This window comes from Equus przewalskii, chromosome 1 (assembly GCF_037783145.1).
Source record: "Equus przewalskii isolate Varuska chromosome 1, EquPr2, whole genome shotgun sequence".
In the NCBI taxonomy this organism is placed as follows: Eukaryota; Metazoa; Chordata; class Mammalia; order Perissodactyla; family Equidae; genus Equus; species Equus przewalskii.
The window spans coordinates 115586415-115611727 of record NC_091831.1 but is presented as its reverse complement, the minus strand read 5'-3'; the positions used below and the strand labels follow the sequence as shown (position 1 = coordinate 115611727).

At 43.4% G+C, this 25313-nt stretch overlaps 3 long non-coding RNA genes across 7 annotated transcripts in view; 2 read left to right on the top strand and 1 right to left on the bottom strand.

Moving 5' to 3' along the window:
• Positions 1-14095, top strand: part of LOC139075591 (uncharacterized) — a 26235-nt gene extending 12140 nt beyond the window's left edge. Inside the window, exons 2-4 of the long non-coding RNA XR_011526181.1 lie at positions 9276-9462; positions 13397-13589; positions 13957-14095. This is a non-coding gene — a long non-coding RNA (uncharacterized lncRNA). The remainder of the gene's footprint in view (positions 1-9275; positions 9463-13396; positions 13590-13956) is intronic.
• Positions 12191-23066, bottom strand: LOC139075595 (uncharacterized). 2 transcript variants are annotated; one of them, XR_011526188.1, is made up of 3 exons: positions 22734-23066; positions 20803-20918; positions 12191-14515 (listed from the first exon to the last, which is right to left on the bottom strand). It is a non-coding gene; the product is annotated as an uncharacterized lncRNA (long non-coding RNA). The 2 variants fall into 2 exon arrangements; XR_011526187.1 differs by lacking the exon at positions 22734-23066 and adding an exon at positions 21051-21421.
• LOC103542669 (uncharacterized) lies at positions 19656-25313 on the top strand. Of its 4 annotated transcripts, XR_011526180.1 has the most exons (5): positions 19656-19734; positions 21157-21668; positions 22319-22457; positions 23336-23448; positions 24995-25151. It is a non-coding gene; the product is annotated as an uncharacterized lncRNA (long non-coding RNA). The 4 variants fall into 4 exon arrangements; XR_542748.2 differs by lacking the exon at positions 19656-19734 and having other exon boundaries at positions 21484-21612; XR_011526179.1 differs by lacking the exon at positions 19656-19734 and having other exon boundaries at positions 21633-21793; positions 24995-25313.

The following is a 25313-nucleotide window of genomic DNA, read 5'->3' as shown; positions in this document are numbered from 1 at the left end:
TATATTCATGAAGGAAATTGGTCTGTAGTTTTCATTTATTTAACCATATTTGTCTTTGGTATCAGGGTAATACTGGTCTTCTAAAATGAATTGGGAAGTGTTCTGTCTTTTATTTTCTGGAAGGCATTGTGTAGAACTGACGTTAATTCTTATTTAAACAATTCGACATAGTACTGGAATACCTAGATAGCTCAATAAGGCAAGAAAAGGAAATAAAAGGCATATAGATTGGAAAGGAAGAAGTAAAACTCTACCTATTTGCAGATGATATGATGTTCTACATAGAAAATACCAAGGAATCTACAAAGAGAAAAAGACCCTAGAACTAATAAGTGAGTTCAGCAAGGTTGCATGATACAATATCAACATAAAAAATCAATTGTATTTATATAAAATAGCATTAAAATACACAGAAACCTATATTAAAAATACAATGCCATTTGCAATTGCTCAAAAAGGAGAGAGATACTTAGTAAATTAGTCTGGAGAACCAGGAAATCCAGTGGTAGAATTCAGTCTGAATTCAAAGGCCAGGGGTGCTCATGGTGTAAGTCCCAGTCTGAATCAGAAGGCCCAAAAACCAGGAGAGCCAATGTCTGAGGGCAGGAGAAGATGGATGTCTTGGCTCAGGCAGAGAGCAAATTTGCCCTTCCTCCACCTTTTTATTCCACTGAGGCTCTCAATAGATCGGATGGCACCCACACACATTGGTAAGGGCAATCATCTTTACTCAGTCTACAGATTCAAATGTTAATCTCTTGTAGAAACAGCCTCACAGACACACCTGGAAATAATGTTTTACCAGCCATCTGGGTATCCTTTAGCTCAGTCAAGTTGGCTCATAAAATTTACTATCACACTTAGGTTTAAGTCTAACAAAATATGTGTAGGACTTGTATACCTAAAACTGTAGAAGCTGATGAAAGAAATCAAAGAATATCTAAATAAATGGAGACATACTATGTTCATGGGTTGGAAGTTTCAGCATTGTTAAGATGTTAGTTCTCCCTAAATTGATATATGGGTTTAATGTAATCCCTGTCAAAGGTCCAGCAAGATTTTTTGTAGTATAGATAAGATAATTCTAAAATTTATATAGAAAGACAAAGGACCTAGAATAGCTAAAACAATTTAGAAAAGAAGAAGAAAGTGGGGGAAATCAGTCTATCCACTTTCAAGACATTATATAGCAGTGTGATATTGGTAGAAGGATAGTCACATAGACTAGTGGAACAGAAGAATCCATAAACAGATCCAGATGAGTACAGTCAACTGATTTTTAAGAAAGGTGCAAAAGTAACTCAACAGAAGAAGGAGAATTCAACAAAGGTACTGGAACAATTGGATTTCCATAGATAAACGTACAAACTTCAATTTAAACCTGACATTGTATACAAAAAATTAACTCAAAATGGATCATAGATATAAATGTAAAATGTAAGACTCTCAAAACTTTTAGAAGAAAGCATATGAGAAAACAGTCAGCGCATAGGGCTTGGTGAAGAGTTCTTAGATATGAAAACAAAAGGATGATCTATTAAGGAAAAAAATCAATAAACTGGACCACTTCAAAATTAAAAATGACTCTATCAAGGGGCAAAAAGGACAAGTTCCAGATTGAGAGAAAATATTTGCAAACCACGTATCTGACAAACAATTCATAGCTAGAATATATTTAAAAAATTCTCAAAACTCAAAAGTAAAACAACAAACAATACAATTAGAAAATGCACAGAAACCATGAAGAGAGTTCACTGAAGATGGCATGTGTATGGCAAACAAGCACATGAAAAGATACTCAAAGTCACCAGCCATTAAGGAAATGCAAATTAAGACCATGATGAGCTATCACTACACACCCATTAGAAAAGCTAGAAGAAAAGATAGTGACCATACCAAATGCTGGAGAGGATGTGGAGAAACTGGATCTCTCATGCATTGCTGATGGGGATGCAAAATGGTACAGCCACTCTGAAAAAGGGTTTGGTAGTTTCTTAGAAAACTACACATGTGGTTACCATATGACATAGAAATCACACTCTTGGGCATTTATTCCAGAAAAGTGAAAACTTACCTTCATATACAACTCTGTACAGAAATGCTTATAATAGCTTTATTGCAATAGCCCCAAACAGGAAACAACCAGAATGTCCTTCAGAAGGTGAATGGCTAAACTTACTGTGGTACATTCCTGCCGTGGAAAACTACTCAGCAATAAAAAGCAACAAACTATGCACCCAACAACCTGAATGAATTTCAAGAGCACTATGCTGAATGAAACAAGCACATCACAAAAGTCACATGCTGTATGATTCCATTATGTAACGCTCTCGAAGTGACACAACTATAGACATGGAAAACAGAGTGGTGGTTGCCAGAGTTTATGAGTGAGAGGTAGCAGGAGAGCGATCTTTGTAGTGGTGAAATAGTTCTGTATCTTGATTATAGTGCTGGTTACACAAATCTACACAAGTGATAAAATGGCATAGAACTATAAACACTGTACCAATGCCAATTTCCCGGTTTTGTTGTTTCATGATAGTTATGCAAAATGTAACCATTGAGGGAAACCCATTGAGAGAAACCCAGTCCCCTGACAAGAGCCGGCAGGAAGTAAGAGTTCTTACCACATCAGTCTCCCGGATCTCTGCCTTCAGGGTCCAATGGAAGCAAGGGTGGTGAGCTTTTTTTCGCTTTTCTAAATTTAGATTAGCAGGAGAAAATTTTGGTGAGGCTAGCTTCTTGGATTCAGTGACTCTAGGATTTGGTTGAGTACTCATTGGCTGTAGATCCTTTTCCTCCCAGAGGTAGTATTTTTCCTTGTCTCTGTCTATTTTTGTCATTTTTCATGAGACACAGGCATCTCTATAAGCCTGTTGTCTGGGCCTTTTGTCTTGTTCTATGTCTTGAGAGCTTGGCTTTGTGACCTTTCTGGTCTCTGCCATCTGGAGGATGCATGTACAGCATGCATCTTGGCGGCCAGCTGAGTAGACTGGGGTTCCAGGACACTCTCTTTGTCTGGCTGTGTCAGCTCTCAGGAAAATTTGTCATAAGGGGTCCCAATTACTTTCATAAGGGGCCTTTGTCATCTCAACCTTTGTTGCTTGCTGTGCAATGAAGGCCTTTACTTTCTTAGACTATTTTTGGGAGTGAACTTTCTGGATCTGTTTTGGGGATTCCTCTTGTGTCCATGGTTAAGCTTATTGATATGAGTCACTGTTAAGATCCTACTCGTCAATGTGGCCAGACGATGGATCATTTAAATTGGGAAAACTAAATTAGGAGAAAAATTTGTGAGAGCTCTCATCATAATTTTTTTAAGTTAATTTTTATTGTTTATGATAGTTTACACTCTTGTGAAATTTCAGTTGTACATTATTGTCTGTCAGTCGTGTTGTAGGTGCACCCCTTCACCCTTGTGCCCATCCCCCACCCCACCTTTCCCCTGGTAGCCACTAATCTGTTCTCTTTGTCCACATGTTTAAATTCCTCATATGAGTGGAGTCATACAGAGATTGTCCTTCTCTATCTGGCTTATTTCACTTAACATAATTCCCTCAAGGTCCATCCATGTTGTTGTGAATGGAACGATTTTATTCTTTTTTATGGCCAAGTAGTATTCCATTGTATATATATACCACATCTTCTTTATCCAGTCATCTGTTGCTGGGCACTTAGGTTGCTTCCATGTCTTGGCTATTGTAAATAATGCTGCAATGAACATAGAGGTGCATAGGACTTTTGGAATTGCTGATTTCAAGTTCTTTGGATAGATACCCAGTAGTGGGATGGCTAGGTCATATGGTATTTCTATTTTTAATTTTTTGAGAAATTTCCATACTGTTTTCCATAGTGGCTGCACCAGTTTGCACTCCCACCAGCAGTGGATGAGGGATCCTTTTACTCCACAACCTCTCCAACACTTGTTACTTTTGTTTTGGTTATTTTTGCCATTCTAATGGGTGTAAGGTGATATCTTAGTGTAGTTTTGATTTGCATTTCCCTGATGATCAGTGATGATGAACATCTTTTCATGTACCTATTGGCTATCTGTATATCTTCTTTGGAGAAATGTCTGTTCATGTCTCCAGCCCATTTTTTGATTGGGTTGTTTGATGTTTTGTTGTGAGTTGTGTGAGTTCTTTATAAATTATGGAGATTAACCCTTTGTCGGATATATGACTTGAAAATATTTTTTCCCAATTAGTGGGTTGTTTTTTTGTTTCAATCCTGTTTTCCCTTGCCTTGAAGAAGCTCTTTAGTTTGATGAAGTCCCATTCGTTTATTCTTTCTATTGTTTCCCTTGTCTGAGAAGACATGGTGTCCAAAAAGATCCTTTTAATACTGATGTCAAAGAGTGTATTGCCTACATTCTCCTCTAGAAGCCTTATGGTTTCAGGTCTTACCTTTAGGTCTTTGATCCATTTAGAGTTTATTTTGGTGAATGGTGAGAAAGAATGGTCAATTTTCATTCTTTTACATGTGGCTCTCATCATAATTTTTATTGGTACCTAGGAAAAGGCCAAATTAAAAAGGAAACACACACACAGAAAAATAATGACTAGTCTTAAGACCCTGACTCAGGTTACAATTGAATTGATGAAATGTAAAAGTCTAAGTGTTGATAAGATTACAAAGGTTGGAATGCTTAAACCAATTTTTTTAATAAAGAGGTTGTATCAACTTTGCCTGAGTATGTTTTAAAGTGTCTGGCTGGGAATACTTCCCTATCCAATATTATAAGACCAAGGCCTATTGATAAAGTCTTGCCCATGGGTCCTATCCCCATGCTGCACCTCTTCACTGCCCATGGGCCCCGTCCCCACGCTATTCACTGAATAAAGGAGCACTAGTGCCAGACCTTGAGGATCCAAGAAATCTTTCTTTTACCTCCTCGACTCACCAAGCTCGCATCATTTCTTCTGGTGGCCCATAGGGGCTCTTGCTTCACCAGCTTGTGAGCTGAAGTTCTTGTAAGTGCAGTTTTCTTCCTTGTGCCTTCCTCTTTTTCAAGGATGGATCTAAATTCACTTCTCCATCAGGAACCTTCTTGGACAGCCATATGAATCCACGTTTGCTGCCCAGGGCTACTCTATGGGACAAACCATGGCATTCAGCCTGAAGAGAATCAGTACCTTAAGCCTGAGGGTGATGAAGAATGAATTAATCCATTCCTTCCTAATCCTATCTCTAATATATAAATTTTACACGGGCACGGGTTGACCAGTTAAGTCATTAGGACGGTTGCCAATCTCCAAGACTCTCGCTGCAGGTTTCTTTTCCTAAGGCTGGATTGGGATCTCTCCCTATGGCTCCTGACCATACTCTGAACCATAGGAAAGTCCCAACCAGGACTCTGGTTCAAGGAAAGTACCAAACTCTAACCTTTGGTTGAGAATGGGAACCCCTTCTTGGGAGAATGTCTCCAGGATACAATTGGGTAAAGTGTCCCCCAGACTGGTGGAAAATTCCTAACTGTTTTTCTCTATTCTTTACCTCTGGGACCATTCACCAGGCACCTATTACTGCCAGGCATAATAGGGAAGGTATACAAGGGATGTAATGCAGGGGGACGCCCCCATCACCCCTTACTATAGGAACCCCACAGGAGGAACAAGGGGTAGGACGCTGCCCTAGGTCCAGGGGGGATTTTCAAGGTAATGGAGCCTCTTCTTTCATCTCTCTTAAAGTTACAGTGGCCATTTTGGGCTTCTTTTGAGCTTTACAACCAAGAAACAAAGAAGTCTTTAAAGTGTCAAAGGCTCCACCCCTGGGAGACCCCACTTTGGTTTCTGGGCCTGATCACCCTGGTGATCCCAAGTGGGTGCCCTCTCTTGGTGGTTGACTCCTTGACTATTTTAGGTGCCTACTGAGTCAGTTATGAGGATAGGAGACCTGTGATTCATTCTGTGAACTGTCCTGCTGGTGTTGTGCCCCTGCATGGGAACTGTTGTATGACCCTTATCTTCATAACCCTTGGGAAGAGGCCATGAGGGTGAGGCCTGATCTCTTTTCCGTTCTTTGTCTGTCTCATTCGTCACCTCCTCTGCTGTCACCAAGTGAAGGCTAAGTTCAGGCTGGACCTGAGCAGAACTTGGACCTTCTGTAAGATTGAAAGCTTGAAACCCTTTTGCCAGGGACTTAACTCTCAACCCCAGCACTGGGAGCCGCAGCCCCTAGTCAGCTCCAGGCCTTTGCCTCCTGCTTCCCTGGCTTGCCTTGTGCTGGCTCAGGGACTAAGTGCCCAGGCTGAGTGGGACTTGACTAGATCTTATAACTATATCGATGCCCATAGTCAGGCTCTGCACCATTCTCTGGCCGCTGTCAGTCAGACTCCGCCTTTACCGCCATGGGGAACACCCCAAGCATCCCTGGAGACTCACCCCTTGGGTGCATTTTAATTGGAGACACATTCAGTTGGATGGATTATGCCCCAGAAACTCCATCTTGGAGAAAACTTGACAGGTTTCTCTGTGCCTTTGTGATATAGTTGGACAGGTAGATCAACCTATAATGTCATTTGAGTTACAACCCAGTTTCTGGGAAATCAAGAGCAACTGCCCTTAAAACATCCTTATATTGGGGCTGGCCTGGTGGCGCAGCGGTTAAGTGCGCATATTCCACTTTGGCGGCCCGGGGTTCACCGGTTTGGATCCCGGGTACAGACATGGCACCACTTGGCAAGCCATGCTGTGGCAGGCATCCCACATATAAAGCAGAGGAAGATGGGCACGGATGTTAGCTCAGGGCTAATCTTCCTCAAAAAAAAAAAAAAAAAAACAAACCACGAGAACCAAACATCTTTATAAGGCTGGAAAAGCAACTCTAGAGGTGGTTCAGATTCCACCCATTTCTCTTATCTCAAAGGGCTTGCAAGTCCTTTGCGGACTATCTAGCCCATCACTAATTCCTAAGACTGAATTAAAAAAAAAGGGAAAAGGCCAAAAATAAATAAATAAATAAAAGTCCATAAGTGTGCCCTTGTCAAAAATTCTAGCATTTTGAGTGTCTTCTTCATAAATATTAGTAAAAAGTCTCAAAATAAAATTTGGATTCATAACTAGGGAGCTTTGTATTACTGTACCTGATTCATGGCAGTAATTTTTAAAACAATGGGTGTGGAGACTCTGTGTGTTTGTGTCTATATGCATGTCAGATGTGTGTGATATTTTTACCTCTGGATGGTATGGCCAAAATTAAGGGCTCTGTTTAATTTGCTAAAAGTAAGTGCTTATGTAAATTGTAAATATAATAGAAACTAACCCAAATGTCTTTCAAGTTAACATGATGTAAATTAATCCTTGGTAAATGAAAGCTTATTTAAGTGTGTTGGTTTAATTAAAACGGACGTGTCCTCCAGAGTTAGCACTGGATATGCTGCAGACATGCAGTCTTTATTCTACATTTATTGGTCAAATAAGCTGATGTTATCTCTATTACAAAACTGGTCAGCAAAAATAATAACTTAAGTTGATGGGTAATTTTGTCTAATGTCTCATGAAGTTTTATAGGCAATCTAAATAATTTATTGGGAGCAAGTAAACTAAACAGATGTGAAAAAGATAAAAGTGTTGGGTAAACTTTTAAAAATAATTATGTCTTATGACATGTATATTTAAAGTAAATTCCAAAATCTTTCTGGTAACTTGAAACTTTCAAGTGTTGCTAGGTAAAATTGAACGATAAAAAAACCTCACTGAATATCTGGGTCATTTTTCAAATAAGATAAAATACTGAAACATTATTGTTGGACATGTCTAGATTTATTTACTTTTGGCTTCCTATTACAAAGAAACTAAGAGGTGTTTGGGTCTATCAGTAAACATGTCTTGTATTTTATTAAGATTGTACCATGAAGTAGCATGTTTCTAGAAATTATAACAAGTATTTCTAAATTTGCCAAACTACAGTATGCTAATGTAAAAGACAGTTCATAATTACTTAGTTTTCAGTTTTTACTAGGGTCTGTAAGGGTTAAAATTCTAATTAATACATATAATTAAAGCTACTGGAAACCAATAAGGCAAACATCTTTGTATCTAAGTAAAGTAAAATGTATGTTTTCAGTAAAGAAGGTATAAAGAATGGAAATATTTTTGTTTGTTGGGTTAAGAAAGATAAATTTGTCCTAAAGTATTAGAAAGGAAGAAAGAAAGCACGGGACAAATTCTGAATGTAAAAAGAAAGTTATAGAAGGTTTGTGAAAGAGAATTCTGAAAGGACTCTTATGCCTGGTTAAGTTGGCTAAAATTAAAGTAAATCCAATTAAGTAAATGAGTTTTAATGAAAAAAATATAAGCTGGTGCAGAAATTAAAATTTGGTTTTTCTCTCAAAGGATAATTTCCCTGAATTTCTATTCTGCTCCTGGTAAAGAGGTTATGGGAAGTTTTTCTTCAAGTAGTCTAGCAGAAGGGTAGGGATTTTATGTTTTATCAAAATAAATTTCCTGTGTTGTTTACCAAGTCTTTAATCACAGGTGCCAAGGTCTTACAGCTATTTAATCTTCTGGATTTGCCTAAAAATCTTTAATTGTCACTATGGTTAAATGGATAACTAAACATTGTTTCAAAGGGACCTATGGTATTATGTGGGTAAATGTTATTGATATAAATGGTTTGAAATTATATAACATTCCTAAAATTCAGATCTTTCCTGGTTGTCAGCCATAATTCTGGTTATTTTAAAGTGTTTTATGTCACAAAATTAACCAAATTTCTTTGTCAATTTCCATTTTTGAGTCTTGTTGTTTAAAGACAGTTAAAATTTTGATGCTTTTTGCTTTTGCAAATATGTCTCATCTTCAGAGAGATTCATGGAAAGGACTGACACTTACTCTGGAATGTAGGTTTCTGATGAACTTTCTGATTATAAAATGAACTGGGTAAGAAATTACAGAAATCTAATGGAGAAACTGATGACCTCATAAATCTGCTAATAGAAGGTTAAGATCAAGAATCAGTTATACAGGACTGTATGAACTGATGAGGATGATTATAATTTTTTATGACTTTTGTTTGAAATATTGTTCATTTTTTGATGTTTTGTTTTCTCAGATTTAAGGAAATCTTTTCCTCTTTTCTCTTTTCTCTTATGCTAACTATGACTTAGAGCAATTTGGTGATATTATGCCTTTGTGAGCAGAACTGAAACATTTATCTTGTTCTCCCTACCTGATCCCTTCAGAATTTGGAAACCTAGTGAGTGAGTATTGTTATTTTCATGGCAATATAGTTATTTGCATAAGTTCAATAAGAATCTGTTCTCCTTACAACAGGACACAATTGGAAACAGTGGTTATCTTACCAAAGCTTTGACTGGAACGTCATATTTGAGAGAAACAGGCATAAACTCAGATATGATCAAACAGCTTTTGAGAAACAAGGATTGGATTTTATGGAATAAGGCCACTTGGAAATATGGGTCTGGCACCTTGTTTACAGAGATTCCAGCAGTCTTACCTGGTAAGTAAGGAAGCTCATTTATCTGGCAGGTGCAAGGAACCTCAATATTTTGGGGAACCTCAAGAAAGAGGAACTCACCCAAATCTAAGGTATTGTAGGTGAGGCCTGCTGACAAATCCTTGCCTTGGCTTTCCTGGCCTTGAGAGGCCTTTAAAGTTCAATCTGAGATTTCTTATAAAAAGTTCCAGCAAAGGGGCTGGCCCCTTGGCCAAGTGGTTAAGTTCTCACGCTTCACTGCAGGCGGCCCAGTGTTTCGTTGGTTTGAATCCTGGGCGCGGACATGGCACTGCTCATCAAACCACGCTGAGGCAGCGTCCCACATGCCACAACTAGAAGGACCCACAACGAAGAATATACAACTATGTACCGGGGGGCTTTGGGGAGATAAAGGAAAAAAATAAAATCTTTAAGAAATAAATTAAAAAAAAAGAGTTCCAGCAAAGCAGATTTAAAAGAGCCTATATGATCAATGGCTATTCTTGCTGTACTTATGTAAATAATTGGACTAAGTTTATTGAAACTAAACATTTTGCAAACCAATTAGTCTTAATTTGGCTATCTTTGGTAAAAATGAGGGTGATTTAGAGAGAAAAATTATGTTTCAGAAACATAATTTATAATAAATTATAATCTATAATAAAGTATTATAGAAAACTATAATATTTATTTGTGGATATTAGATCCTAGTTCTGTTGATCGTCTTTGAGGGTTTTTCTACCTGTGAACTGGACAGGATCCTCAATTCTTCTAGTCTCCTGAAATATCTGGCTACAAATCTCCAAACTAACATTTCAATTTTTTCCCTCATTTTCATTTGGAATCATTGAGAACTGAACCTGCCCTTTTTCCTGAAGCCTTGCAAACTGAAGCTGAACAACTTGATGTAAACTTAAGAGAGATTTATGTCTGTTGCTGTGTAAGCTGTAAGCCACTCAGAAAGGTACTTGAATGCCCAATGATATCATCAGAGACAGCTCAAGCTGCAAAAGATGCTTTGACTCTGACATCTAGAAATCTTGACTGGCTGCCCCTTGGGTCAGAAGCTGGTTTGTAATTTGCTCCAACCATTAACCTTGTTAAGAAAAAATTCTTTTTGTTTCCATAGAAATACTTCTTATTAAACACCTGATTGCTTGCTTCTACAATGTAGGCCTAACTTTGGGAACCCAGCTGCATCACCGCCTTCTAAAATAAACTTAACTGGACTGATCTATTGCCAGGACTAATAAATGTGATCAGTGAGATGAAACAATCTACCACACGGCTTCTGGACTATGAAACTTCTTAAAGTTTCAAACGACTGTGAAACTTAAAACTTTCAAAGGCAGGACTGTGGGGGACTGGAATTGGCCAACCAAGATACGTCTCTTTGGCATGAGGATTATTTTGGGCTGGTTACTTTTTAAAACCTACAGACACGAGAGAAACTCTGAGAAGTAGAAGTTACCCTTTGTAAGAAACATTTACATTGTAAAGGAAGTCTCTATCTGTAAAGGTGTCTCCCTCTCTGTACTAGGAAGAAGGGGGTATGACCTTATCTCTAGAAACTCTGATCAGTGCAGAAGGCAAGGACTTAAATCTGCATAAAAACCTTACTTTTGTTTACTGTGCTTTTCTGGTAATCTCCCATAAACTGACTCCCCCCACCCCCAACATCCTCCTTTGTCTTTAGCTGAGGATGGTATTTAAGGTGAGAGCTTCTGCCATTTTGGTGAGTTGCTCAGTTTGCCTGAGTGTCTCCTGTGTATACATGGTATAAAGCTTTGTTTAATTTTCTCTTGTTATTCTGTCTCATGTGAATTTAATTAGTTGTCTGGCCAGAAGGACCCAGAGTGGGTAGAAGAAATGTCTTCCTCCCCTACAAGGGTATATCACACCTCTCTATAATGTTATTGCAACTTCCTGTGAGTCTACAGTTACTTCAAAATAAAAAGCTAAAAATATATATGTACTAGAAAAAACTCGCTCTGACCCATTATGTATGTTTCTAAATCTATGCTTATGCCTTTAGGGCCTTGGCTTGAAAAAACTGATTAAAATTTTATTTAGTTATTTATTTTGTTAAAGATTGGCACCTGGGCTAACAACTGTTGCCAATCTTTTTTTTTTTTTTTCTGCTTTATTTCCCCATACCTCCCCTGTACACAGTTGTATATCCTAGTTGCAGGTCCTTCTAGTTGTGGGATGTGGGACACTGCCTCAACGTGGCCTGACGAGTGGTGCCATGTCTGCGCCCAGGATCCGAACCCTAGGCCGCCGCAGCGGAGCACATGAACTTAACCACTCGGCCACGGAGCTGGCCCCAAAATTTTATTTTTTAATTCAAATTTATAGCATTTTCTTATTACAGACTACAGATGCAGAGAGATTATACTGCTGCTCTCCAGTGTGTTAAAACTTGCGTAACTTACATATTAAAAATTTCATGTTACTTTTTTGTTACAGGTTTTTCAAAGATGTTATTTATATTTAGTGATATAATGAATGTACGTAGTTAAAAAAGTTAATGGTATCCCACTTCTCCCCATGTCCTGAGTTCCCCTCCCTAGAGACAACTACCCTCAAGTCCTCTGACTTCTTCCTCCTGCATTTACTGTGTCTCTAAATAATATGTTTATATGGATATTGTATCACTTAGCAATTATAGATATTATTGGTTCATGTTTTGTGTGGGAGATGTGCATTAACTCTCCCACAACCCTCCCACTTTTAATCCATGCTCAACAAGTTCCATCACAATTGTGGTCAATTTATTAGATGGTGTATATACCATAACAAATATGCAAATATTGTTCCCAGCTGAACAAAAAGTCCAATATCACCATGCCTTTATCGTATTTAACTCTTTGTTTGTCCTGGAGTTAAGAATTGCCCCGTTTTTTATTTGTCTGTTTTTCTCCCTACCTGTGGCTACAGGTTTTCCCTCAAGCTCCATCTCCTGGTTGTTCGTTAGGCCAACTGTACACATTTTCCTGGGGCTTCCCTTTATTGCTCTCCTGGGTTGGATCCCCTGCTTTCTGGATCCAGCATCTTTCTCTTTCTTGTTTTACATTTGCTACCTAAAGAAAGGGTCTGTAGGAGATATAATATTCGAGGATTTGGATATCTGAAAGTATCTTTAATCTGCTATCCTTCGATTGATAATCTGGCTGGGAATAGACTTTTAGGTTGAAAATTTCCTCCCCAAATTTTGAAGGCAGTGCTCCACTGTTTTCTAGCAATTTGCTGCTGAGAGCTCCGGAGCTATTCTGGTTCTTCTTCGTTTGTTTGTCATCTGTTCTTTTGCTCTTGGAAAGCTTGTAGTCTTCTTTTGTCCTCAGTACTCTGAAATTCCACAATAATGTATAGTATCCAGGCTTTTGAAATTCAAAAAGCCTTTCTCCAACTAATGTCTTTGCTGTGAGTTCCAAAAGCCTATTTTGTAACTCAAAAGCCAAGAATTGACACTTTTGTTTTCTGCTTTTTTCTGCACACTCATTCCCAGGTGTCGTTAACGCCATTGATTAAATGCATGAAAGGCTAGGAGATCAACAGAAGTACCAAGGGAAAAAAGAAACATGAGATCCTGGGTCTCAGGACTCCATTATGCACCATCGTGAATTGCAGGGAGAGGCTCATGAGTGAGAGCAGGGGAAGAAATCTTAAGGAGATTAAAATCTTAAAAAACTAGCTAAGCCCTGGGGGAATAACCACACAATTTCAAAAGCTGTGTGCATTCTCGCCTTCGTGCCTTTGCTTGAGCTATTCTCTGACTGGCTGCCAGCAATGGAGAATTCACTCCAGTGATCTAAATACATAAGGGTTTATTTTCTCATATAAAGGAAGTCTGCAAGTGGGTGGTCCAGGGTGGTTATGGCAGCTCATAGTCACAAGGGACCCAGCCTCTTTCTATCTTTCTGCCCCAACTTCATTAGCATATTGCTTTCATCTTCAGGGTCACAGGATGGCTGCTGGCACTCTAGTCATCACATGCAAGTTCCAAGCAAGAAGAAAACCAGGAAGAAGCAAAGGGGCATTGCCTGACTGGCTAATCCTTTTAAGGAACCTGATCCTGGAAATACAGCTAAGGAGCCTCCACTTATATCTTATTGGCCATAATGCAAGGGAGGACTGATGTGTTTCCCAAGGTGCAAGACTGTCAGTGCTAAAATTGGGAAGGTTCTGGGCACACCCAGATGAGTCTGTCATTCTGTAGGGGGAGGAACACTGAGCATGGCATATAGAAGATAGTAAGGAGAGTGCTGGTTCTGCACGGATGGACCGTATGGTCTTGGGCCTCTCTGACTGTCAACGTCCAAATCTGGGAAATGGAACTATAGTCAGCTTGGCAAGGTCGTGAGGAGGATAAAAGGAGATCTTGCATGTGAAAGTTCTTTACACATGTGATAATATGTAACTGTGTGATAGTCTTCTTACTATACTGATGTTCCTTATTGTGGTGCATAGCACATTTTTGGGGGCATATTTGAATACTTGTTTCATTTTCTCTCCTAGACTGAGAAACCTGAAGGCATAAGCCCTCATAACTCGGAAGAAGGCAGTCACCTCTTTGTAGCAGGCATGAATTTGCATCCCAACGATCACATGCAAGAACTATCACAGTATTTTATTTTCATAAATGTGGCTCTGAGCTCCCAGTCACCATGGCGGAGTCATTGTCTGGAGCATGCCGTCCTTAGGGTGAGCCAGGGTGGTTTGCAATGTCCTGAAGCTTGAGCAAAGGTCATGTTCTTCAGCCCCACATGGCCGCTGCGGGAACCTCTTCCTCAAGCCCAAATAGTTTATTCCGAGGAAGGGTGGCTCCACTTCCTCCGTGCCAAGCCAGGCTCCGAGATCTTTTGCAGCAGCTCACAAGGTCTTAAACTAGGGTTTCAGTCCCAGGCACCCAGGAATCACCCCGTAAAAGGTCCTGCCCGCTCCTGAGGCGCTGTCTGGAGGCGGGTGCATGTTTCCGCGTCACTGGTCCACTGCAGCTGGCTTGTACAGTCTTGTGAGAACCGGCTCTTTGCACCACTTTCACTGACTTCCTCTTCAGTGACATCAAACTGGTAGCCTGAAATTGGCCATGGTAGAAATATTTACACTACAGAAATTGGTAAACACTACAGATCAGGACCCACCTCCACTGCCCTGAAAGCAGGTTATTAGCTTTTAGTAGCACACACTACACCTCCCATCACATCTTTGCTCTCTGTCTCTGGGAAACCTGGGTCTCTCGGTGGGTTGAGCCTCTTCCTGCCCATCCCAGAGCTCCTGCCCATGCAGGACAAGCCAGCTCTTTGTTCCCGGAGCCTGGACTTCATGAAATCAAAGCCTCTCATTGTTCCCCTGGGTCAGACCTCAGAATGCAGAGCCCTTGCAACTCTCTTGAGGGGAGAAAGGAGAGATTCCTCTTAATTAGTTTTCTGCAACTTTCTCCTTCGGATGAGTCTGTAGTATCATAAAGCACAACCAATGTCGTCACTGGGAAACCCTGCCGCAGTGCAATCCCTCCCTGCAGCGCCCGGCACTGTGCTCTGGGCTCAGTGTAGTGAATTGGGAGTGGAAGGAGGGAAGTCAGCACTACTCTCGATGTCCCCACACCCCATGCACACTCCTGCTGGGGCCTAGGCACAGCATGCTGCAGCTCTGCCCTGACCTCTTGGCTTCTGTCGCTCTTTATGTAACCAAGCACTAAATGTTCTGTCTGGAAGGCTGGCTCCAAGGAATTTCTCCTTTTCAGATATTTATGCCTTAAACTGAAGACCAAATACTGCTAGTTTCTGTCTCCTATTTCTTCATGGCATTATTAGTAGTTTTCAGGAGCTGCATTCTGTAAGTGAATCTGCCAGCTTGTCACTGGTGAGTTCTAAGTTACCAGTGACATTTGAAGAAATGCCCGGAATAACGTTAGCCAGCCACTAATGCATAACCAGGGAGACAGAGGCTCAGACACATGAGTTCATGGAGAACAGTGGAGATCTCATCTATAAAATCTCAGTAACAGCTTTTATCTTTCTCCAAGGAGATAAGAAAACTACTGTTGCTTCCAAGCACCTTCTCAGTCTCCTGTGAGGAGGATAACAAGCAGAAGTGAGTGTTCTCTTGTTGCAGATGGCAACACTGAGACGCAGAACAATTATTAAAACTTAAAGAAAATGGAGTAGTATAGAGATAAGAGTCACTTAAGTGAATATATGCAAAGGGAAGTGGTGAAGCTGGGGAGAGTGAATCATTCATTCATTCATGGGTTTATTCAACAGGCTTCAGTGAGCCCTTATGTGCCAGGCTTTATGCCAGGATGGGGACAGACACAAAGATTAATGAAACAGGACTCCCACTCTCAAAGAGTCCTGGTGAAGAAGCAGACACTTCAGCAAATAACTCCAGTGTTCTATGTACAGTTGTTCAGGTGCTTCACTGAACAAAGGTGCTTGGCTGAAGGGGAAGTGGGACTGGAAATCTAGCCCTTGGTCTGCTTGCTGAACCTTTACCCTAGTGAGGAGCTGAGTCTGCCTAAAGAAAGGGTACCTTTTTCTAGTGGTGAAAAACTTGTGTGGGTGAGCCCTGGTCTGGCCACAGGACCCCAGCCCCGCATTATTATAGCACTATCTTCTGTAAACCATTCCAGATACTAATCACATATCCTAATAACCCACAGTGGCCTCCTGACCTGAGTTCTAGACTTTGCTCTATCTGTGAGACCCTGTGCGGTTTCCCCTCTCTGGGCCTCAGTCTCTCCTGTGCAGTGTGGGCTGGGCAGGATGGGTGTAAAGACCCCTCTTGCATCAGCAGTCCAGGTGAGTGTGCATGGCAGAGCACCTGCCAGGCCATGGTTCCTGCCTTACACCTGGGGGCTGGATATAAGCAGAGAGAAATGTCAGTAAAGGCAGGGCATTCTAAAGGGGGACTTCAGGTAACATGAGTGCAGGACTTTAATCAGGTCAGAAGGGCTGCCTGAGCCCCAGTCCCCAAAGGGTAGAGTAGGTCATGCCCAATGCCGGCAGGGTGATTGGAAGTGAGGCCAGTTGGAAGGTCTAAGAGTAGGATTAGCATATGGAGATTAGCAGGCAGCCTGGGGCAGACTCCAGCTGTGCGTTCCAGACTCTTTCTGATTTTTCAGCAGGGCAAAGGCCAGACCATGAAGTCGGTGTTAAAGCAGGGACTGGGGCAGCATGGGCACAAGGGCCTGGCACACATTTGGCACAGCCTTTCCTGGATCTGTTTAACAACGAGTCTTAAAGGGGTTGGACATCAGCTGTGCCTGCCAGGACCCAAGGAGGGAGGGGGCACCCAAGAACAGGAGGCAGAGATGGGAACTGCCCACGACTGAGGGAGAGACAGTTGGGCCATGGGCAGAGCTTGGGGTGCGGCAGCTGCACACCTGAGCTCAAATCCCAGCCCAGCACTCTGGAGTTGGGTGATTTTGGACAAATTATTAACTCTCTCTGAAGCCTCAGTTTCCTCATCCATAAAATGAACACAGTCATCTCCCCTCTGCAAAGTGGTCACGAGCATTAGTAGTGTTGGATGTGGAGTCCCAGCACAGGGCCCAGCTCAGAGTAGATTTTTCTTAAATGACAGCTTCTATGAACTGAGCAAAATATGCTGGAGCGCAGTGCAGGCATGACTAGGAGGCAGCTTTCAGCGTGGTGAGGGCACGTCCCACCTGTCTCCCAGTTGATTACAATGCCTCCTGCCGCACATCTGGATGAAGGGACTCAATGTTGAGCTTCCGTGACCCCTTCCTTTACTAGAAAGAATTCTAAGTGAAGCCATCACCAAGTTGGTCTTCTAATGACAGTGGCAAGCTGTATGCAGGGTAGCTGGAGACAGGATTTCTATTTCGGTTGTCGACAGTATCAAATAGGTACTTGCAACACGCTGTCAAATCGAATTGGACAGAGAGGACAGGGGATCCGAGCTCAGGTAGGAATCTTGTACCTTTGTGAGGCGCACATAAAAAGACTGGTGTGCACCAGCGTGTCCATGGGGTGATCAGGCCGACAAGCTCTGGGAGTTTCAGAAAGAGAGCGCCATTAATGACAAGAGAGGAACATGTAGCTGTCACAATGATAGGAAGCAGTGGGAGAAATTAACCACAGTCCCATACACTGTACCACGTGATAAGCATCTCTCATCTGATTCTCCCAACAACCCCATGGGGGAGATGTTGCCCTGTTCTATAGATAGAGAAACTGAGGCTCTCAGAGGATAATAGACTAGCCAGGGTGATACAGTGAGGAAGGAGTGAGAACAGAACCAGACCCCAGGAACCCACTGCTAATGGCAGGGTCATTTCTACACCGACATGCTCTGAAGCATGGGGTCTGTGTTTTGCAAAATGCAACCTGTGAGAAGCAAAGCTAATGATGCAGGTCTGGGTTTTTCCTCTTTTTTGTTTCTATTTGTTATATTGTCTATTTATTGATCCAGTATGGGAATAGTAAACCAGAGTGTGCTGGATCCTACTGAAAACTCCACACAGCCTTCCCTGCCCCACCCAGGTGGTCTGAGCACTATATTCTCAGAGGCCCTGGTGCTTCTTTTTTGCAGCCCACATCGCTGGTGGAATTACTTAATCCTTTGTAGAGTGAGGCATTTGATGCCTTCCTAACTGGACTTGAAGCTCCCTGCCAGCAGATCACGTCTCTCTGATTTACCCCAGTGCTTAGAATGATGCTGGGTACATAGCAGCTGCTGAGTAGATGATGACAGCTTCCCTTTGGAGGAGGAGCGGAATTGGTCCAGAGGAGATGGATGGTAGCTACTCCAGATGGGGAGATAAGCCTGGGTGGGAGGAAAGCCCAGACTGAATGGCCACCCTTTTCACATCCTCTCAGTATGGAATGCATAGGGCCTGACACGTTGTAGGTGCCATATAACGATTGATTGATGGAAGGAAGGAAGGAAGGAAGGACATGAGCAAATTCTGTCCAGTTTTCTCTGCTCCTATGAGTTTCTTTGCATGACTGGTTTGGGTGTTATTGGCTCAAGAATACATGGTTTGAGGGGCAAGAATACAGAGAACTTACGAGGGGCCCCCAGGCATCGTGTGTTATTTACAGATGTTCCATTATCCTAATGAGAAGAACCCCAGGGCTCTGAGCCTATTATAGGAAGTCTATTGGGATCCCAGGGGTTAAAGATTGCATCCTGACTCAGATTGGTGGGAATGGTGACTGCACATCTAACTCACCCTGTGGGGATCTGGGCTGATTGAGACTCCCTTGCCTCAAATCTGAATTGGTCCAGCACCTGGGGCATGCTCCGCTGAATGTGCAGTAGGGGGACTGGGATGAGTAGATTGATATGAAGCTTCTTCTATACATTCTGTCAGGGCAGGATGCCTTAAAGTGTGGGTAGCAGATGCTTACTGATGGTAAGGACAGTGAGGAGGGGGGTCAGTGCCATGGAATGCATGGCTTAGAGCAAATGGTGCGTTTTCATCCAACCTCTTTCCCGCCACAGGACCTCTGTACATGCTATTCCCACCCCCCAACCCCCCGCCTCCTTTGATGATTAGCTCCTTTTTGTCCTACTGGCCTCAGTTTATTTGCTGTTCCTCAGAGGGGCCTTCCCTGACCACCCTGTTATGAATAGATCTCCCTGTATCCTTTATTCTCTTTCTCCACCCTTTATTTGTTACTTTCATTAATGTATTAGAATTTTTAATCATTTTACTTATTTGTCTGTTTACTGGTATTTTTAAAATATCTATTTTCCCACTAGAACGTAAGGTCCATTAGGACAAGAGTCATGTCTGTCTTGCCACCATTGCCCCCTGGCCCCTCCCCCCACAAGCCTAGCACAGTGCCTGGCAGGGAGTAGATAGCCATCAACATTGGTGGGGGCTTTGGTGGACTGAAGGAAGAATCAGGTAACTGATCAAGAGTCCCCTTGAACTTTGGCGCCTGGAAACTGAGGGCCAGATCTGTAGTGCAGCTGCAGTGACTGCCCACGTCCTTCAGATCCCCTGCCAGATGTGTGTGCTGACTTCTTATCTGATTTCACCTTCCTCAGTGGACCCTGTTCGTACTGACCCATGTAACTGATGTTTATAATTTACAGTAAGAATCAGACTTTCCATCATGATTTAAAGCAAATATGATGACACTGCAGGCTAGACACATTGTCTTTGTGTAATTCCCAGAAGCCAGAACAGTGTAAACAGTGCAACAGAGCTATGGCAACTGATGCTTTCTCTTCACCAGGACTGTCCTTCAGCGAGAGCCCTCAGGTGAGGCCCTGGTACCTTTGGGGCTTGGGGCTGCTGGGGGAGCCCTGTGACAGGTGAGCATTCTGCTGTGAATGGACAAGGGCTATGGTTGGTCTGCATAGAGCTTCTGTGCAAATTAAGAAAAGGTGCCCCTGTGGGTAGATGCAGCACTGGGCAAAGGCAAAAGGTTTGGCAAATGGAGAGTTGCTTGGTTTCATTCCCCTCTTGCCCCCTTAGTTGAGTGTCTTTGTGCAGTAAACAACCTGCACCACGGTACATGGAAAGGTCCTGAATGGAAAAGTCTCTGAGTCTTGGGACTGTCCCACTTGCCTTGGTATTTGGACCCCTTCCTATAGGGCCTGCCCAGCAGACAGGACTTCCTGTTGTCAGTCATTGCTTCCCTCAACCATATCAGAGCCTCCTCAACCCTTTGGAAAACATGGCTGGGAGGGGACAAGGGGCTTGGGGAGAAGGCAACGTTTATCAGGTGTCTAGTGTGCACCAGTCACTGGGCAGGTGCTGGGTATATAAAGGTGAGTGAGTTCTGCCTCTTTCCTGACAGTCTGCTGAAGGGAACAGATAGGCAAATAAAGTAAGAACAAATTCTTACAAGGAAATGAGTGCAAAGCTGTGGCGACAGAGAGGGGAGCACACGACCCTGACTCAGGAGTCATGAGGCTTCTCAGAGGACATACTCTATGACTTGGGGCCTCGGAGGAGTTTCCAGGCCAACAAGTAAAGGAAAGGCATTCCAGGCAGGGGGAACAGCTTATGCAAAGGCACAGAGATCTGGAACTGCATGGTTGGGTTGAGGAAAAGAGGCTGCCAAGAATGTACTCATGTCCTTCTCCCATCCACCTGACTCATCCATCCAAATAGGTCCAATGTCAACTTTTCTGTGACACCTTCCTTTGCTTCCCCGAGTCCATCCCCTTAAGTCTCTGACATGCACATATACATCTCTCGAAGCACCTGGCACCTCATACCGTAGTCATGTACACCCTAGTCTCTCACCAGACCCTGAGCTCCCTGAGGGCATGGGCTGCCCCTGCCTCACCTGTGTGTCCTCTCTCCTCACAAAGTGCTAGGCACATGTCAAGTGGGGGAGAAAGGTTTGTTAAGTGAATCGATTAACAGTGTACCTGAAGCAGAGGAAGCCCGGTGAAGCAGGTCTGGATGTGAGGCTGGAGAGAAATACTGGATAATACCATGCAAAGGGTTCTGGAGGACAGGCACTGGTGGCCATCATCAGTTCTGGCTGTAGGGTGACATCAGGGTCAAGGTCACATATGTTTTGTGGTGGTACCAGGGTATTCAATCTGGCAGGCAGGTCCTGGCAGTAGGACACCCTGGTGGCCTCCCACCCTCTGGAGCCACACAGGAGCCTTACATAGGGGAGGAGTCCCCAGGAGGTGGGAGAAGCGCAGGGCTGCCTCAGCTAGGATATCTTGATTATAGATGACAAATAATAACGCCTCTATTATTTCACTTGATAGGAAGTCCAGAGGAAGGAGATTTTTCAGTGTAATAGGGCTCAATAATATAGTAACATCATCGAGGTTCCTTCCATTGCACTGCCTCAACTTCATCGAAACACTGTCGACCCTCACGATTGCAAGATGGTCGGAGCAGTTCCAGGAATCACACTCAGGCCCATCAGTGCTCAACGGCAGAAAACAGGCATTCTTTCCGTAGTCTCCTTCCTAGAAGCGAGGAATCCTTTCCCAGAAGTCCCTGAGCAGACCTCTCCTCACATCTCGTTGGCCAGAATTGGGTCACATGCTGACTCCTGCACCAATCACTGGCAAGAGACCGATGATTGGCTTAGACTAATCAGGGTCCACCCTCTGGAGCAGCGGGTGCGGTTACCCTGCCCTACAGCTGGTGGTGTGGCGGAGGAGATGATGCTTATCCGTGGAAGGCTGTATCCCAACGTCGGTACCTTGAGATGGGTGTGTGTGTGCGCGCGCACAAGGATGAGCAGCGTCCCCCCGCCCCGGAATGCCAGGCAAGGGCATCCTCCAGGAGAACCAAGAGTGTTATCGAAGAGGCTAACACACTAGACGGTTCCAAAGGGCGTGGGAGGAAAGGCTTCGTCGGCTGGCCTCAAGTGTTGCGTTAGACGCTGACAGAGTGAGGGCCCAGCCGTTCTGGAGGCTTGATGATTTAGCAGACAGGGCATCGAGGGGGCAGGTGTGGCTGAGTGCGGGGCTGTAGGAGGGAGGCTGTGAGGTCGCGGGAGACTGCGCAGCCTGTTTTACACACTCTGCCCACACACCACACACGCAAATACCCATACCGCGCACAGCCTTGCCATTTACGATTGTAAACTCCTCAGATGGCACAAGGCAGCTCTTTGCCCAAGCAGCAAAAGAAAGGCCCTGCGTTTTATTCAGAGAAATACAGAGGAGTTATCTGTATCTTCTTCCCACCTGAACGTCGCAAAAGCCCCCAGCCCCACCCACCCTCAGCCAGGATGGCTGGAACAGCTGGGGACTGGCTGAGCCGTTCTTTCTCCACGGAGGTATCCCCAGGAGGGTGGCAGGGCTTTTTACGTGGTGGCTGGCTTCCAAATGGGCGAGGGAGTGGATGCTACAAGAGTTTTAAGGTCTGGGCTCAGGAGTTCTAAAATATCTCTTTTTTTCCTCCTGGTCAAAGCAAGGCATCAGGCCAGCCCAGAATCAAGGGGAGGAGCAACAGACTCTATCTATTGGTGAGAGGAGCAGGCCATGCACACAGGGATGAGAAGGGTCGTTGGTGGCCATCTTGGGAAACAAAAGGTCTACATACAGAACTGGTGAGCGGCAGAGCTGGGATCAAGCCTATGGCTGTTTAATGCCGGTCCACACTTCAGCATCACTGATCAGATCATGGAGTTTTTAAGCTGGGAATGACTCTTGAGATCATCTAGTGGTCCACAGCCCTGAGGGTCTTGAGCTGGGTTTCCTCAGAAGCAGACCTTGAGGACCAATTCGAGTGTCAGTGGCTTATTTGGGAGGTGATCCCAAAAAGCCCTGATAGGGGAGTGGAGAAGTGTGACAGCGAAGGGATGGAAACTCAATGAGCAGCTTACCTTGTGGAACCCAGTCTTGCTGGAGACTTCTGGGAGGTGATGTGGAACACCTCTGAGGGGCTAGGAAGCTGGGGTGTTCATCCTCTCACTTCCCACGCTGGTGCATGGGTCCCCTCCCAGACTCATGGAACTCACCCTTGATCTGACTTTCCTTTTTGGCCTTGTTCAGGACACCTTCATTCACTCCCAGTTCTGGAGTCTTCTTTCTGTCATGGTCCCTGGGCTGGAGAAGCCCTACTGCTGTTTACCGTGAAGTTACATGCAACAACCTGGCCAGGCTCTTTAGCAGCAGTAAAACTCCAGACTTTTCCAGGGCAACAAGTGGTTCCCTCTGCTTGGATCTGTAGGCTGTCCCTGCTTGTCCTAACCCAACAGGTTCTTCTGGCTGCAAGAACTATAATTAGAACGTGTGGTGGACTGTTACTTTCGTGGCTGCCAAAGAACCATGCCTCCCAGTGTTCATATCCTGGTGTAGAGCCCTCCCGCGTTGACTCTGAGCTCAGCTATGTGAATTGTTTTAGCCAATGGGACATTAGCAAACATGATGCAAGCAGAGGCTTGATAAGTGCTTGTACATCGGGGGTTTTCCTCTTGCAACCCAGCTGCTGTGCTATAAGGAAGTCGAAGCCATCTTGCTGGAGAGAGAGATCGTATGAAGAAAACCACACATGAAGAGAGAGGTAAGCCACTGGAGGAGCACTGAGCCATTGCACAGGTGAGTGAAGGCTTCTCGGACTTTCCAACTCAGCCTAGTCACCAGCTGAATGCAGTGGAGGGACAGTGTATGAGCAGAAGAACCACCCATCTATGCTCTGTCTGAATTCCTGACCCTCAGAATCTCCAGCAAACAAACTGGTTCTTGTTTTAAGCCACTAAGTTTTGAGCAGTTACTCAGCAACGGATAACTGAAATAGCACTCTAGGCCTTGCATGCCCTTATGTCATGAGCATCTTTGCAGTTACTGCTCCCTAAGCTTATTGACACTGCACCCCCTTCCTCTGTAAGTTGAGCGGGTGCTTACCAAAAGACACTCACTAACCAGTTTGAGAAAGTGGGGCATTAGGACAATGAGTGCTACCTCTCTGCTTCTGGGCTTGATAGGAGTGGCAGAGAGGTAAGTGCCTCTCCTGTGGAAGGGCATTCTCCTGCTGAAAGGCCCCATGGGCCTTCCAGCAGCATGTCCGAAGGAGCTGCCCAGCAGAACTTCCCATCACTGTCACTGGATGCCTCAGCAAGGAGGGTGGTGAGTGTGTTGTCTCACTGTGGTGTTCTGACTTCTCACCCAAGAGGAGAAATGGAATGCCCAACTCTGTGGGCCCTGCCTAGGCAGGCACAGGGAACCCTGAGTAATGGGCCAGCTCAAGATCCCTCTGCCAACCCGTCTGAGCTGGAAGTCCTGCCGCAGCAGGAGGCTCTGCTGGACCCAGGTGCTGCTGACAGTCTTGTCTAGGCTGTTGAGGACCAGATCAGAAAAGGCACAGAGGCAGCTGCAATCCCAGGGCCACGTAACAACAGAAGCAGAAAACAGTGTTAGAGATGGATCCTTCTGTAGTGTGTGTCAGGGAGTTCCATTGCTGTTTGTGTGCAGAAATCATTACCGAATGAAAATGGCCCTATCTGAGCAATGGGTTTTGCATCCAGTGGTGAGTGCCTACCCAAACCACAGGGAAAAAATTTAATTCCTATAAAAATAAGCAAAACGACTAATTAAAATTTCTCCCCATCCAAATTTAAGATCACCAAGTAAATAAATACCCAAAACTGATGAATATACCCAGTTCAAATTTTATTAATAAAACCTAATTTGTTTTCCAAATTTTATGGATCAGATTCCCTAGCTGTTATTTATTCCCACCATCTTCTTCTTGAATCACAAAATAAATTTCAATTTCAAAAGTTAGATGGTGAATATTCATCTCTCTTCCTAGAATATTGTGGGTGGTAGGCTTTTTTCCTGATTTAGAGGAGGAAAAAAACCACAATTTAAATATGAAGTGGACATAAAAGGAAAAGAAATTGAAAAACTATTGTAGACTAGTCTTTTTTCTTTTATTCTCTTTTTCTCCACATTCCGCACTCTCATTACCCTCCTCCCCACAGGAGGCCGTCTAATGTGCTTAATGTGTATTATTTTGTATGTATGTGTTCTTGTAAATGTGCATTGTTGTTTTGTGGATATGTATTTTTAATTGCTGTTATTGGTGTTATGTTATAAATCCAATTGTTTATTGCTTTTTTTCACTCAACATTGTGTTTCTAAGATCTTCTTACGGAGCTGTATGAAAATCTAACCTGGCGCTTCTGACTGCTATGGAACACTCTGATGTGCATCTTCCAGCTCCACCTGTTCATTCTGCTGCGGACAAACACCCAGACAGCCTCCAATTCCTGCCACTTTAAACAATACAGTATTAAACGTCTTTGTTCATGTCACCTTACAGAGCTGATAAAACAAATGTTCACCCATTTTATTCACAAACCACAGTGCATATCCAAATGCCTTTAAATGTGATGCCAAAAAAAAAAAAAAAAAAAATCCAGTAAACACACAGATTTATAAAGCTGAATTTAGATTTCTCA